The sequence below is a fragment of the Lissotriton helveticus genome, chromosome 1_2 (genome assembly GCF_964261635.1).
Source record: "Lissotriton helveticus chromosome 1_2, aLisHel1.1, whole genome shotgun sequence".
Classification (NCBI taxonomy): domain Eukaryota; kingdom Metazoa; phylum Chordata; class Amphibia; order Caudata; family Salamandridae; genus Lissotriton; species Lissotriton helveticus.
In genome coordinates, this window is record NC_136058.1 from 116,163,316 (window position 1) to 116,180,539 (window position 17,224).

At 42.0% G+C, this 17,224-nt stretch overlaps 1 protein-coding gene across 1 annotated transcript in view; it reads left to right on the plus strand.

The window, feature by feature from the left end:
• The window catches only part of LOC144798817 (cytochrome P450 2J2-like), a 266,692-nt gene that overhangs the window by 205,782 nt on the left and 43,686 nt on the right, over positions 1–17,224 (plus strand). The window lies entirely within an intron of this gene.

Genomic DNA, 17,224 nt, shown 5'->3' on the forward strand with positions numbered 1-17,224 from the left:
TATGCACCATGTTTTAAGATAGGCCTCACTTCATCTGCATCAAGATACTGTTAGTTTAAAATGTATATCTTTAGGACTGTGTAGGGGGCCTGGAGAAGCAGAAGCTTCTGTAAGTGTCAAAGTTGTTGAAAAACTGTTTGTCCTTCAATCTTTGCCCTTGTCTTTTGTAATTTTTAAATACATGTTTTAATATTTTTCAAATGTTTGTTCTCTCTTTCACAGATTGAAAGTATAAAAACAAAAAGTGAGTAATTTAACGACAATTATAAGGTAAATATTTTGTACTCTTTTCGTTACATTTCTATCACATTGAACTACTATTAGTTCCACTGCTTCATTTCTTTAATCCTCAGTTTCCTGCCTTTGCTACTTCCCTCATTCCTTTCTCTATTACCTACTTACTCAACTCCTTCCACTCTTTTTCTCAGTCCCTCTCTTCTCATAGTTCCTCACTCTTGTTCACTCACTCCGTCTCTATTACTCTTAGTGTCTTTGACTGATCACTGTATCACTATTTGTTCATAATGCTTTCTCTGTGTAGTTGAAGCACACTAAGGGGCATATTATGAACACAGCCAATAAAATTATTGCTGTTTTTATTGGCAGAAAACTGGTGCAAAAGTAGTTTTAGTGGCAGTTTTCTGCCGCAAAAGCAGCTTTAGCGACACATTTCTGCCAATAAAAGCTGCAAAACTTTTATTGCCTATGTTGATGATATGGCTCTATGTTACTTACATTTCTTTGCTGTTTCAATTAATCTTTTTCTGTTATTTTTTGTTTTCTGTTTTCTATTTTTTCTCTCTGTTATTCCCCATGTTTTAATCTTATTTTGAACATTCACTCACATTCTCCAAGAAACTCTTCTTTGTTAATGTTATACTCTCTTTTTTAGGTCGAGCGACCTATCTCAATGCGCATGTGCGCATTGAGAGCGGGAGCTCGATCTATTGCAGCTTAAACAGAGCTTACCGAGATCAGGCGATTCCCAGGCGATTTCTTCCAGTGCACGTGAAAGCGCGTGCACAATGCCACCAGCCGCTTGCCTCGCATTACCACATCAAAGGCAAGGCGGCCTCGTCTCAGGCCCCTGCTGCTTCACACCCTCATGCCGCTCTCCCCGCTCCACCCCCTCCCCTGCCCGCCGTGTCGCATTTCTCCTCCGCCGGCCGTACTTTCACTTTGACGGCCGCAGGCCATCTCTCGTGTTTCTCCTTGTTATTGTTCGAGTGTTTCCCTGGTTCAGCGTGGTGCCCGATTCATGGACATTTACAGACGCTCTGGTCTCTGTTATTGTATTTCCAGGACATGGTGCCATTCTGCCGCAGCAGCATTAGGGCTGTACATAAAATGCCATGCGATAATTCACTCTAGTTTTACTTAGGCTCTCACAATGTTTTTAAGTAACGTGACAGCTGCAACATATTTAAGTGCCCAGACAGCTACAACCACACTTGTGAACAGCATTTCTTACCCCGCTCGGTAGGCGGGGTCATGACTTCACTCAAATGGTGAACAATGGCATGGGAGTCAAGAACATCGCAGAGTAGGGTTATAAGCTGGCCGGTGCTTGTTCTACATTGGCATGCAGCTCTCCCTTTGAAGACTAGATTCCTGTTTGTATTCCCCAGTCTAATATAAACAAGCATTTTTTATACTGCAATCAAAATAAAATAAAGCGGAACAGGACCGTAAATTACGTGTGACGTACATTGCATACAAACTGAGGATTCACGTGTGTTTGTCTATACACTCCAGCACCCGCTTACACATACAGTGGTACCTACACAGCAGCACACACACACTAACAAACATAGATAGATACACAGCACAGCGTGGGACACGCACACAAACACAGTGGCTCACACACGCACACTCACAGTAGGCCACATACAGTAACTCGCTGTACACACACGCGCACACACACGCAGTACATCACGCTCCACATACACAGGCACTCAAGGTTAAATGCACACGCATAAAGTGGCACAGACACAGAGTGAGTCACACACAACTGCAAGGTCAGTAATTGTCAGGTACAAACCCACTCGCAAACAGCGTGACTCACAAGCGCAGTATTGCATACCCTCACACTGTTACATGCTTAAAGTGGCACACAGTCTAAGATGCAGTGACACATAGACTATTACTATGAAGCACACACACTTAGATAGACATACCTAGGCACGTGCACACGAGCACTCCTAATTTCAGATTTGGACGTAGCATTCGCTGCGTTTTGTAGTCTGAGAGGCATTTGAAACACACAACCACCTGCCTTTAGCTCATACACTCAGAAGGTGCCAGCACAGGGCTCCCTCCTATATCCGCCTTAATGCGCTCTTGTTCTGCCAATTAATTAGCCTCCGAGGGTGGGAGCGGTCGCTCTTGTGATCCCCCCGCCTGCCGGGAGGCTCGGGCACATTACAGACGGAATAGCAGTGGTCCCCACGCCACCAGCTGCCTAATAACTGAGCTGCCTGCAGCCCGGCAGAGCACAGCTGGGACCTGCCCCACCAGGCTCGGCACCAACAGCTCCCCTAATCAGCCGGGCCAGCCGGCCACTGCGAGCCGCTCTTTAGTGGGCAGATGGTGTGACTTTGGACACTTTTACCTGCGCTTAAGTATTGCATGCCTCCCTCGCCCCCCCCCTCACTCCCCTCAAACTATACACCCCTGCTTTCAAGTGGAGGCTGGAGGGCATCTTACTCATTCTAGAGACTAATTACAACTCTGATTTCTAGTGTTTATTTGGAAGGGGCACAGAAGTTGCAATTGTGTGTTGCATTATTTCTTATCAAGCACGTAGCAGCAAACACCTGGGTAGGTCAAATGCATGAGAGTATTTTTCTAGGGTTTATCCCAAGCTCAAGCATTTAAAAGTACTTTGAGATGTGATAAATGTCCAAGATCACACAGGGTGTGCCTGCAATGACACTGTAATTGTGCCCAGCTATCAGGTTTTACAATTTGCACTTCAGCCGCTGGATGGTAGGTAGGATTTGTAAAGTGTGCCCAGGATCACACAGTGTGGTCATGCAGCAGTTTAATTGTCTACTGGACCAATAAAACTAACATTGTCCAGTATACCAATCAAAATTGCTCTCCAAAGACACCAGGCAAAGCAGACGCTCCCTCAAACAGATCACCAAGCGCAATTTACCCTACTTACAGCCTAGCCTGTTCTCTGTCGAGACTTTAGCAATCTTTAGAGCACAAGATAAGATCTTTTCACATGGAAGAGTCAGACGTATTGCAATACTACTTAAGAAACAAGCATTGGCATAGACAATAGGTCTCGCCTTTGGGACCTTATACGTGTTTAGCCATGCAACAGTTGATGTTGCTGCACCAAGGATATTATGCTGCATAACTAAATACTTAGAAGGTCCCAAAGGCGAGACCTATTGGCTATGCCAATGCTTGTTTTTCTTTCACTTCGTTATCTATTTTGTTTTTCACAATTATACCCTCTTCTGTCTTTTCTTCGGTAAATAGATCTATTAAACAGTATCTCTTCTTTACTCCCTATAGCTGTCTTTCTTTTAACATCACTCTCTGTTTACTTTCCTTATACTTACACTTTTTAAAAAAAAAAAAAATTTTGGGGTTAGCTCCCGGTCCGCGTACCGGGAAGCTAACCCGGGAGCGAACCAAAAGAAATAGAGCTTGCCAGAGTGCTAAACATTGTAGCAATTTTTTTTGAAAGGGAAGGTAGTTCTGAAAAGAACTTTTTTTTAAATATTTTTGTTGTTTTATATATTTTTTTTTTTTTGAACATTTTTTGTTTTTTTGTATTTTTTGAACGATTTTATATTTTTTTGTTTTTTTGGGGGGGGGGAAACAACAAAAAAAGGCGTTGAAAAGGGCTCAACAGGAGCAAAAAAAAATTACTGGGGGCGGTTAGGGCAATCATGGTGTTCATATGCAAGGTTGAGTGCATTGATGCTCATGTTGCCACAAGCTAATAATGCACGACAGTGCATACATAAATGTATCATATGCCCAAAATTTTGTTGGATATTTGGCACAGTTTCCCGTGCCTCCTCTGGTGTTAAAGAAACCGGTATTGTTGGTCTGGCCACAGGAGTTGGTCTAGGATTGTCCAGCATATCCCTTAATTCCGCCCGGCTGTAATTTAGGGGATGTTTCCTCGTCATGTGCCTATGCATGGTGTGATTACCATAACTGTATTTTTTGTCCGTCCCTCTGGACAATTGTTCCTTGCATATGAGGCAGGTGACATACCTCGCGTTGACTTTTTTTTGTCCACGAGGCATCGAAAAAAACTGCCAGATGAAACTGGCTTTCTTTCTGGAAACCCGGGGCAACTCTTCCAGGAATTGTGGTTCTTCTCCCTCCTCATCCATTTCTTCATCTTCCTCCTCAGTGTTGGTAATCACCTGGGGAGGTGGTCCTCTCTTCCCATGAGGAGGTGGAGGTGGTGGTGGGGGTCCACCAGCTGAAGCAACCAATGAAGCCATTTTCACACAAGCAAAATAGGTCTTACAACAAGCAAAATAGGTCTTCCTCTCACAATGATGAAAGTCAGAGTGAGGAAAGAAGGAGGGGTTTTCATCATTTGGAAAAAACAATACTTCTCAACCAATGAAAAGTGTTATTTTTAGGTCACCTGACCTAGCCTTCCATAATTATGAAACTAAAAGTGAAATGAACCAATGAAAAGTTTTATTAACAAGTCACATGACCTCTCACGCTCATGTTACGCGCTGCGGAACGCTCCCCGGTTAGCTTCCGGGTCGCTCCGCTTCGCGCCTCGGTCCGCGCCCCGGGACACTTCCGGGTGCGCTAACGCGATACGTCACAAGACGCATTTCGCGGCAACGCGATACGTCGCGCTTTCGCGCCGCGGATCGCTTCCGGGGAGCTGCGTTTCGCGCCTCGGTCCGCGCCCCGGGGCACTTCCGGGTGCGCTAACGCAGTACGTCATAAGACGCATTACGCGGCAACGCGATACCGTCACTATGTTGATTTCTTACCGGTTCGCGGACCGGATCGCGGAATCAAATTGAGCTAACGGGAAGCTTCCCGGTTCGCGGACCGGGAGCGAAACAAAAAAAATATTTACAAAAAATTATTAATAAACATATAAAATATATTTTTGGATTTAAAGAAGAATAAATTTTACAGCTATAGATATTAGCTTTTAAAAAACCAATGAAATTCATTGAAAAAACCATAGGTTATAGACCATATATAGTTAGGAATTAGCATTTACAAAACCTTGAAAATTCACTGAAAAAACCATAGGTTATAGACCATATATAGTTAGGAATTAGCATTTAAAAAACCTTATTTTACTCACACAAAACCAATGAAATTCCATATATAGTTAGTTGTACTAACTATATATCGCGCACCCGCAATCCACTGCTGATCATGTCACATATTACATCATTCATGACATGGTCAGTGACATCACTGATGACATCACTGATGACATCTCAAATGACATCACTGATGACATCACTGATGACATCTCAAATGACATCACTGATGACATCACTGATGACATCTCAAATGACATCACTGATGACATCACTGATGACAACATCCAGTGACTGTATTTTTCTGTAAAGTTAAAATATGTCTTACATATTGAAGAATGAGTGGATGTATAAGTGTCTGGATGAAGGATTTAGTAGGTGCATGACTGACTGTATGAGTGAGTGGTTAAATGTGTCTCATTGAGTGCATGGGTTAGTGACTAAACTGTCTTAATTTGTGCATCATTATGTCTGTTGTTCTGTAAACTGCTGCATGTGTTGATCAGTAGCTATATGAGTAACTATATGGGTTATTGATTGGTTGCCCAAGCATTTGTATGGGAAACTGAGAGTGTGTGTGGGTGGCTGGGAAGGTGTATGACTCTGTGCATAATGTATGGGTTCAAAAGTGCATGTGGAAACAGCTGTATGGGTGGTTGACTGTGTGCATGACTGTATTGGTGAGTGAATGGATATCTCAGTGCTACATGTCAAAGTAAGTACATATGTAAAACACAGTACATGTGAGAGTTGACATATATAAATAACTGTGCATAAGAGCCAGTGAATGTGTGAGTGGCTGTATGGATCATTGTGCTCTTGTATCCAGGATTGTATAAGTGAGTAAATATGTTTAGTATATGTTTGAATAAGTAAGGTGTGTTTAACTGTATAGTTAAGGAAATGGAGGTGTGATTGATTGTTTGCATGACTGACTAGGTGTGTGTGTAACTTCATGGATGAGTGACAATCTGCGAGTCTGTGTTTACACTGAGTGTATCTAAGGTTATATTAGAGTCTGAAGAGGTTCATCGTATTATCACATGAATGATGTCATCAGTGATGTGATCAGTAATGTCAAATGAGATGTCATCAGTGATGTCATTTGAGATGTCATTTGAGATGTCATCAGTGATGTCATCAGTGATGTCATTAGTGATGTCATTTGAGATGTCATCAGTGATGTCATCAGTGATGTCATTTGAGATGTCATCAGTGATGTCATCAGTGATGTCATTTGAGATGTCATCAGTGATGTCATCAGTGATGTCACTGACCATGTCATGAATGATATAATATGTGACATGATCAGCAGTGGATTGCGGGTGCGCGATATATAGTTAGTACAACTAACTATATATGGAATTTCATTGGTTTTGTGTGAGTAAAATAAGGTTTTTTAAATGCTAATTCCTAACTATATATGGTCTATAACCTATGGTTTTTTCAGTGAATTTTCAAGGTTTTGTAAATGCTAATTCCTAACTATATATGGTCTATAACCTATGGTTTTTTCAATGAATTTCATATATATATAGTTTGCAAACCATATGAGATACACATTTTAATATTCCGTCCTGCCATCTCATCTTTCACTAGAACTAAGAACTAACCGACACTCTGCTACTCTCTCTATTGGGTAATTATAACATATTCTAATCGACAGAATCTACTTTTATATTCAGCACTCGTTTTACCTTTCTTCACATACTGGGTTTGGATTACACACACTTTTCACTCTCTTTTTTTTTGTGTTATAATTTTTTATTAGCATTTCTTAAATACAGTACAATAAATATATGAAAACATTGTATATCTTAAAATACGTTATAGTAGAGAAAAAATAATTAATATATTTGTAAATATAAAAGCAAATGTATCAAAATCCATAGAATAGCAGAAAAATAAATAAATAAGGAAATTAGGGGCAAAACATATATCAAATAAAGGAAATACAAACATCATTAAATATTAAATAGTGAATATAAAATAGTAAAGCATTAAACCATTAATTTGACAACAAATCAATAAAAGCGAAAAATAATAGAACGTCAAGCTAGTAAAAACTAAGTTACATATTTCATTAAAAGAATTCATTTGGAATATTATAAGGGAATGCATTATAAAGAATACAGAATCACACCAGTAGTAAGTATAAATATACTAGTAAAAGGTTGACTAATTGAAGACAATACAGCATAGTCATAAGTCATTGAACTAACAGTACCCAAAGGTCAATACAATATAATGAACAAAATAATCTAAGAAGTAAGGTTAGCAACAGATATCTTTTACCTGCAGGAAAGGATCCCATACCTGTAAAAACAACTCAGTTTGATCTTGAATGTTATAAATGACTCTCTCATGTGAGGCAATTTGGATCATTGATGCTACCAAGTCTCTTGTGATGGCGGAATTCCATTGTATTAGTATAGAAATTTCAGCAGTAGCTAATGCAGTGTGAACTAGACGACATTGCGGTTTGGAAAAGGGTAGGGGAATCCTGTAAATCATGCAGTGAAATTGTTGCTGGTTAGAGGACGTAGTTACGCAGAAATCGACCTATATATAACCAGTAAAGTTTCACCATGGGACAATTGCATATGATATGCACAATGTCAGTACCAGAGGCATTACATCTCCAACAATTAGTATGCGGTAATAGGCCTGCTCTATGTAATTTTACCGGAGACCAGTGCCAGTCATGAATTATTTTAAATATACAAAATTTTAAGCGAGCCTCTCGGGCACCTGTAACTAAGTTTTCCAGTAAGGTTGACCATTGTTCATTTTCATAGGAAAGTCCTAGGCGTGATTGCCATCTGGAACGAAGGTCATGAGACAAAGGATAAGAAAACAATTGTGTTGTGAGTGTTTTGTACAGACCAGAGATAACCTCTTTGTGCCTCCTCCAAGTATGAAGATAGAATGTTATTGATGAAATTTGCAGTGTCCAGGGTTTCGAGCCTAAAGCCTCAAGAATAGAGTTATATAGCTGTAAATAGTTATCCTTTTGTGATAGGGGACGGTTAAACTCATCAACCATTTGTGGAAAGGATTTGAGGTCTCCATTATGAAGAATCTGATCTAAAGTCAGGATACCCGCCAACTTCCATGTAGGCCAGAAGAGAGTTTTCCCTGTAATACGTATTCCAGAGTTATTCCATATTGGGGCCTTTACATGCAGACGTGGATTAAAGCCTAAAATACTGTGTGACCTTTGCCAAACTTTACGCATTGCAGATAACATAGGATTACGGGGATCAAGGTGGCTGGTACCTGACCCATATAAGGCAGAAAGACCCGATTCAGAGGATACGAGAAATCTTTCAGTATGTACCCATTGTAGCTTGTAAGAGTTATCGTAAAGCATGTATGTAAGTTGGGATAATTGTAATGCAATTGAATAGTGTGTGTTCAATCGAGGGGAGACTCAGACCACCATTGGAATGATGGGCAATACGTTTATTGATGGCTAAACGGGGTTTAATGGGGCTCTATATAAAGGATTTAATCTTAGAATCTATGAGACGTAGTGAGGATAACTGAATATGGAGAGGAAGCATTCCTAGTGTGTAAAGAAAACGTGGAAGAGTGACCATTTTCACAGCTTGTACTTTACCCCACAAAGATAAACCCAAGATTTTCCACTTATCGAAATCACGTTGCAGTTGGGTAAGTAAAGGATTTATATTATCCGGAACCATGGCTTCTGTCCCCTCATTCACAAGAATACCTAAATATTTTAAATGAGAAGACTGCCAATGGAAGGGACTTTTCACTCTCTTCTTTCTACTTTTTGGAAGAAAGGCATTAGATATATATAATTTCCACACCTTGACGGTGCTGACAACTTGAACACATATTTGCTTCAGTCCCATTAATGTTTCTTTTGGTGTTTCTTGTTACCTTACTCTATATGTTTTATAAGTAAATGCAAAGCATTACAGAAATTTTAAACAACTGTCACATTTTCTATACACCAATTACAACATTTGTATACTCCAATTAAGAGTAATACTGTAGTGTACTAATATCTAATTCCAGCCCTAGAAGAAGTCCTAAGGGTTCTCCAAATCATCAAAACTTTAACAGAACTATAAAAATGAAAAGGATTGAAAGAACATATATTCTGACCTTGATTTATTATTCTATGTAACTGATTATTGTGTTCCCCTTGCCTTTTTTAGTACAGAGGTCCATCATTATATATGGGGACAGCCGCTCAAGTACCGGCACCCAGTAGTACACCTACTGGGAAGGAAAGCGCTCTACCATCAGCATACTTTTGTTCCTGCTTCTACTCTACCAGTCCTTGTCCTGCTTCTCTTTTTCTCCTATGACACTGGTCACTTCAGTAGTAATGGGTGATACCTTCTACATCAAGTAAAAAGTGACTGTTGTCACTTCGGTTACTGGGACTTCCGGGCACCTGGGGGCCCTCACCGGCAATTACATCACTTCCAGGGGAGGGGGGGGAGGGGTCACGTGACCTGTAATTATTAAAATGTGTGGGTAAAATAGGGGTGTCGGAGGGACAGCTATTGCTTTTAACTGCGATGGCTCAAGGACCTCTGTTGTGGTTTAGGGAACAGTAGCTGCAGCATGTTGTTTGTTTCAATGTGTCACATTTACTTAGGAGGCTGCAGGCCGAGTGGAAATTTTAATTTACAAAATGTATAAAATAAAATCTGTTTAAACCACAGTTGCCAGGGGTTAAAGGTCGGCAGCGGTCTTTGAACCGAGCTTCAATGCAGGCAGCAACAGGTCACGACCGGAGGCCACTGGTTGTGACACAAGCCTCGGCACGGCAGTGAGCAGGATAGGAACATGGGTGGCTGAAGGGTGGGGATTAAAGGGAAGAAGGTTCTATAGTCAGAGTTGAGCTAGTTCTAAGGGTTGGGGCAAATGTGGTTTAGAAACAGAGCCATGTATACACCATCCTCAAACAGTTGGAACTGTAAGGATTTCAAAAAAGAAAGTGCTGTCTTGTTTTATATTTTGCGCAGAAGACTCTAGCTCTTGAATATTTACTTGTAAATGTTTAATGGTCTGTGTAATAGTAGACATTGTTCTGAGGAAAAATGTGTGTTGACCTTGAATATGCTTTATGCAATTCTATAAGGAGGTTGAAAGATCTATTGCAGCTCGTGCGCTTAGACATCTGAACTGTTTAGCACAGTTTCAAAGCCCCAGCGTTAATCAGCCTTGGGGCCACACAGTTTGCTAAGAATGTTGATTTCAGCAACTTTAAAAATATGTAGAAGTGAGAAAAAGAGCGCGAGAGAGAGGGTGTGTTTGTGTGTATGTGAGTGATTAATCTGCCAATATAGTGGGGGTGACCTAGAACTAGAAGGAAGCTGAGACTTATGAGGGTATGGGCTTTTTACATTATTTGTGCCCCCTCCCCAATCATGGCACCGAGCCATTCATCATGATGGGCAGAAAAGTTGTGTCTGATGAGTGATGCCTTCCATACAATGTATTGTTAATAATAGAAGAATAAGTGAGAGCTGTACGATGGTGAAATTAGTGAAATTGACATTTTGGAAAAGCCTATCTGTATGCAAAGTATTCATCAAGGGATAAAACCACATTAAAGGGGGTCTCAGTGAAGCAAAATATTTTTCTCAGGATTACACATTTTTGCAGGTGAGAAGCCGCCAACGCACCTGGGGCGGTCTTAGTCTTGTTTCGCACACCATGTGAGTATTCAAATTATCAATGGCCCTTTAGAACCTGATGTGGAGCATAAAGCTGTTCAGCAAGCTTATTTGAAACTTGTGTTGTTAAGTGCACATCTGGTTGGATAGTTTGCAAAGTGGCTGTGCCTTTCGTAACTGACATTTTTTTACCAGTCCTGGCTGTGTAGCCAAGAGAACTTTGCATTCGTAGGCATTTTGTTTGGGTTAATGCCCATTAACTGTACTGAGTCGATGCCCATTTGGTCTGTTATATTGCAGACTTTCAGGAGTGAGCTGCCAGCTGGCGTAAGGTGCTTTACTAAATGTGACTGCATTGCTCGTTCTTAGCATCACAAAAGATACACATATTTATTTACCTGTATCGTATATCGCATCTTCCGTATTGCAGCTTGCCCTCAGTCTACCCTATAAATAAATGTCCACCATTTACACGCACTATTATAAAACTCATGCTAACCGCGTGCGAGGGGCATATTGCAAGGCTACTTGAGGCATACATGCCTGCTCCTACCTCTTCCCATTATGAGACCGATTCAAAATGGGCTGCAATTTTGGGCGGTAATTCTGCTGACCCATAAACCAGCATTAGCAACACCCGGCTCATTGGTATCTCTTTGGCTTCAATGGAGATTATGAGTTGGACATGGAAGGAGAGTTTTTAAGACATCAAACTCCCCTGATGAAACAACACGTAACCATGGATTTACTGTTACAATCCTGCTGGAGTTGGTAGCCGTCAAAATTACCTCCCAACAAACTAATTCAACTGAAAATCTTGCATAGGGCACACTTAATTCGCAACAAGTTGTGGAAAACGTGTGCAATCCCCTCACTGATTTGCAACAAATGCAAAACTCAACAAGGAGTTCCCGTCAACGCTGGGATCAGTCTTGGGTTGCAGTGTTCCAGATGACACCAAGTCTCCATATGAATACAGATCTAGACAACAGTAAGTGCAAGCTGTTGTTGATAAGATTGTGTTTGATGATCGCCAAGAGAGACATAGCAAGGAAGTGGAAAGGGTGCATTGCTACAGCCTAGTAAACTGATGTATGACGGAACCACGCATTCTGTTGTAATGCATTATATAAACGCTATGGGGCAGATTTACAACCCCCTTACATCTCTTTTACGCCGCCGTTGCGTCACTTTTGTGACGCAGCGGCGGCGCAAAAGATGCGCCATGGTGTGGGGTATATACAACGTGACGCATCTCCCAGATGCGTCACATTGAAAGCCCTGCGGTAGAAGGAGGCGTTCAATCACAAGGGGGGGGGCACTCCGGTGCAGGAACGCCTCCTTAAAGTGGCTGAGTGAAATCTACAAGATTTCACTCAGTCACTTTTAGGCCGATGCTGCGTCAAAACCCTGCGCCTGCTTGAAAGCAGACGTAAGGATTGACGCAGCATTAACTAGATAGGGCCCCCAGAGCATTGCTGGAGCTGCGTCACTTTTACGACACAGATGCGTCACGCATCTGTGCCGTTTTTGCCCCTTGGTGCGCCGCATTCTAAATGCGGCGCATCCATGATGGCGGAGATGTAGCGTACAATGACTGGCGCATCCCTGCTGATATGCAGGGAGGCGCCATTTACTGTAAATATGCCCCTAAATACTTACTTAATACTTACATTTAAAATGCATACCCCTTTACCATTCATACCTTTAAAACGAAATTTGTTGTAAAGGCGTGAGTGATAAAGGCATATGCGGCGTAAAATCCTGCGTGGTAATGCGTGGTGGCACTCGCATTGTAACAACTGCATGGTAAAGGTAATGAGTTGTAACGGCCCCGTTGTAATGGCTCTTCCCCTACTGGACATATGGGTCATACGAAACGAGCTGAGAAGATATATGTGTGGCTGAAGGAATCAGTTGATAGGTGGAGAAAATGGCTTGGGTTGTATCTGTTCATTTGTTTATTCAAAAAGATTGTATGGGATGTCTTTTGACCTACACTATTACAAATCAATAGATTGTGTTAAAAAAATGGCCTCCAAACTTGTCATCTGCCATTAGGAGGTAAGGAATGTGCCTAAAAGTACTATAATGCAACAAGTGATTGGCTATACACAGAGTGTTGGGGGGAGGAGGGGAGTGGAGCGGGATATATTATTGTACTCTATGCTCCCATCTCTGTGCAGCTTATATCCCTGTAGCCCCATTTTTCTCTGAGCTCCTTCTGTCTTTATGATTTTTCCTGTTTTCCTCCCTTTCTGTCTCTCTCTATTCTTTCTTTCTTTGCTCCCTTTATTTCCTAGCTCATGTTATTTTGTCTGTGTTCCTTTTGTTTGTTCTCTCTCAGCGCCTGCAGTCTCTCTGTTACTTAATGGTGCTTCTGTGGTTCTAAGCCATTTTATTCATGCTGTGCCTCTCTTGCATTATTTATCTATTCTTTTTCTCAGTTTCCATTCTTTACCACGTTGCCACTTATTTCTTTCTGTACCCCTTATTACGTTTTGTAACTCTTCTGTCTCTCATTGTCCCTTTTTTCTGTCTTTGGCCCTTCTTTCTCAAAGTGCCCTTGTCCGTGGTTTATTAGCAAAAAGGTAAGTGCCAGGGTCCTTCTTAAGTGAACACTGCAGCTTGCACCACCCAATGCCCTTGCCAACGATGCCGGTTACACCCCTCCTCAAAATAAGTTAGACTATTCCAGACCACCCAAAGCTACACGAATGACGCAGGTTGCAGGTATTACTAATTTTTATTATGGATTGAATTAATAAACAATGTTGTTGTGCTCCTCTAAAAGTTAAGATACGCAGCACCACCCTTTGGTGGACCTGCATTAGCTCAGGTTTTGATAATTAAATGCCAGTGCCGAGCACTGGAAACCACCGACTCACTGGCACTGGCTTCTTTATTTTTTTTATTTTATTTGCAGGTTTGTATAGCGCTATGAATAAACTCCCGGAGGAGTATCTCCGCGCTTAGGACAGCAAAAAGCAAGTATCCATGCATCATACTAAGTTTCTAAAAACAAATGAGTGAATCGATTACATACATGCTAAGCTACGGCTAGTTTTGTTGGAACAGAAAAGTTTTTAGTTGTTTCCTGAATAGAAGATGGTCGGAGCATTGTCTCAATGAGAGTGGAAGAGTATTCCATATGATAGGACCCACCACTGACAGAGCCCTTCCACCCAGTCTGGTCCTGCTGATCTTAGGTACCCTCAGCAGCAACTGTTCACTTGACCTGAGTGTACATGTAGGGACATATGGTACACATTTATTAGCCAGATAGGCCGGTCCTAAGTCATGTAAACCTTTATGTATGGTGCAACAGGTCTTAAACCTCACCCTTTGAGTGTTGTTCTTTCCCAGTACTCTTCTTTCTCTCATTGCACCTCCTTTCTTTCTTTCAATGTTTCTTCAAAATAGGCATGGAGGAAAAGTAGGGCACTGAAAGAAAGTGTGTTCATAGAGAAAAGGAAGGACCTCTTCTTTTTTCCTCCTCCTTTCTCTCCATGCCCGATCCTCTTCTTACTTTTGGGAGGAGATTTACAAAAAATGTTGTGCAACACAGCACAGCTCCTTGTGAGGCTGCGCTGCGTTGTGCGACAGGGAGGGAGCAGGGGAGTGCCATATCTTCAAAGATATGGCTCTCTCCTCCCCTTTCCCTTGCGCCGGCGCTGATTTCAGCAGCCGTGCGCCATGCACACACCTTAGCGCTGTAGCGCTAGGGTGTGTGCATGAGTGTAGCATAGGTTTTGGGCAGCAAGGATAACCTTCCCGTACAAAATACTAGGCTATATTCAGACATGGCTTTATGCAAATCAGTCTGACCCTGTGCCTCATGGGAACAGTCCAGACCGAACTGCCAAGCCATGTCTTCCCTGGACCGGAAACAAGCTTCCGAGGACCGGTTTCTGGCATTCCAGCCGTCTTCAGCCCGGCTTGCTTGAATCCAGTGGCAAAGTGAGCAAGGGACTCACGTCTGAGCATACCCTGCCACACTTATGGCGGCCAAAAGCGGTACAAAAGGGGGTGGTGATGGACGGAGCATCCGAACCAGGCACCACCCTTGGCAAGCCCCCATGGCACAAAGTAACGGCAAGCAGAGCAATGCGCTGCTTCGCATTAGCTTTACGTTATTTCCAGCGCTAAACAAGCTTAGCGCTGGAAAGTTAATTAGGAAAAAAGATGTTGCGCCGTATTGCGTCACTTTTGTAAATAGCGCAAAATCTTAGTAAATCTCCTCCTTGGTGCGTCATCTTACTTTCAGTGGTCCTTCTTTTTCAGGGTAGTCCGGCTCCCACTCAGCTCACCTCCTGCCTCCAGTTTCTGATGCAAATACATAGGGGCATATTTACAATAACTGGCGCATCCCTGCAAATCAGCAGGGATGCGCCAGTTATTGTGTGCCACAGCTCCGCCATCATGGATGCACCGCATTTACAATGCAGCGCACCATGGTGCAAAAACGGCACAGAAGCGTGACGCATCTGTCCCTAAAAGTGACGCATTGCTGGAGTTACGTCGCAAGAGCGACGCAGCTCCAGCAATGCTCTGGGGGCCCTATCTAGTTAATGCTGCGTCAATCCTTACGCCTGCTTCAGGCAGGCGCAGGGTTTTGACGCAGCATGGGCCTAAAAGTGACTGAGTGAAATCTTGTAGATTTCACTCAGCCACTTTTAGGAGGCGTTCCTGCGCCGGAAGGCCCCCCCTGCACAGGAACACCTACATGTGGCGCAGGGCATTACAACGTGACGCATCTCTCAGATGCATCACGTTGTAAGTACCGCCGCACCATGGAGCAGGATTTGCGCCGCCGCTGCGTAAATGAGGCGCAAGGGACTTGTAAATCTGCCCCATAATTCTTTGAATCCCACCCAAAAAGCTTGCCTGAACTTTGTCAGTTGTCTTTCATCACAAGGATAACATAGTTTCACTTTTTTTCGTGTTTATATTGCCCTTAGGGACACCAGAGCACCTTACATAGTACAAAATACGAGCCGAAGTAATCTATATTATTAAATATGGACATGGATTTACAAACTTTAAAATGCAATATCATAAATGTTCTAAATTACCCTACGTCAGACTCCTTGTTTTAAAATTGGGATGAGGCTGAAGACATCAATAGAATAGCATGACGTTAGAGGGAAGGAGCAACATGTGCCAAGGGAATGTAGCAGGGATTCCGTTCTCCTACAGAACTGTGCATAGAGATTTGGAACCTCACTGAATTAGGGTGGCCCAAAACTCACCTCAATACCCAAAATCCCCTTACCGAGCTAGCTACAGTGTCTCATTGGTCATAACAAACTCCCAATGTTTAGACAAACCAGAACATGAACTTACAATACCTCAGGTCACGTGGAACACATGAGCACTCTTTCGTTATACAATCATTTCAAACCAAAACGTGGAGTAAATGAGGACACGTGCACATTTGAAATATTTATTTACTAATGCCGTTTTCTCAAACGCAGTATCTTAGATAATACAAGGAAACATATTATCAGAAGCAAAGTTATCAGCATAGTTACTAGTCCATAGAAAGCAAAAGGTGACAGCATGCTAAAATGCTGTAATGAATAAGGGTTACCAACACCTAATTCTCACCCTCCCTAACTAGCATATTATATTAATATCTAAGAAGGTCTCTTTGGATTTTAGCAGGGCGGCCCCATACCTCAAGATCCTAGTGTGAAGGGATCACATCAGCTTCCACCAGCTCTCTGCATGCGAACCGCATCAAGTGCGTATGCGTGCTCTAAGCAAAGCAATATAAAACGCGCCTAAAGCCAGGATTTGGCAGGAGCTGCATTTATGTTATGTCTATGAAGGTGCGAAGATCAGACCTCACAACAATACTGTGTCGAGTTATCCTTGAAGCTTCAGCACTCACTGTACAGACATAGTTTACCAAGCAAAGCTGATATCAGGGCAATAACATATTATTCTCATGTAAATCACAACGCTCTTCTAGGCTGAAAGCTAAAACAACAATTATGTGCCGTGTGCAGAAGCAGTAAAAAGGAAAAAAGGCATTTAAACTTTTAATAAGCTCATGCTAACTTAACACGATATATAGGTAAGCAGTAACTATATGACACCCCCCATGATCCGAGCACGGATAAAATAAGATAAGATAAGGGCCTCCTCATGAAAGCAGAGTTCAAGAACGATGAGCAATGTCAAAATGTAAAAATTTGATGGAAAAAACTTTCATGAGTCAATTTAAAAAAATTCCAAAATGCCAATAAAGTGTTCACTTTTATTCAAGCC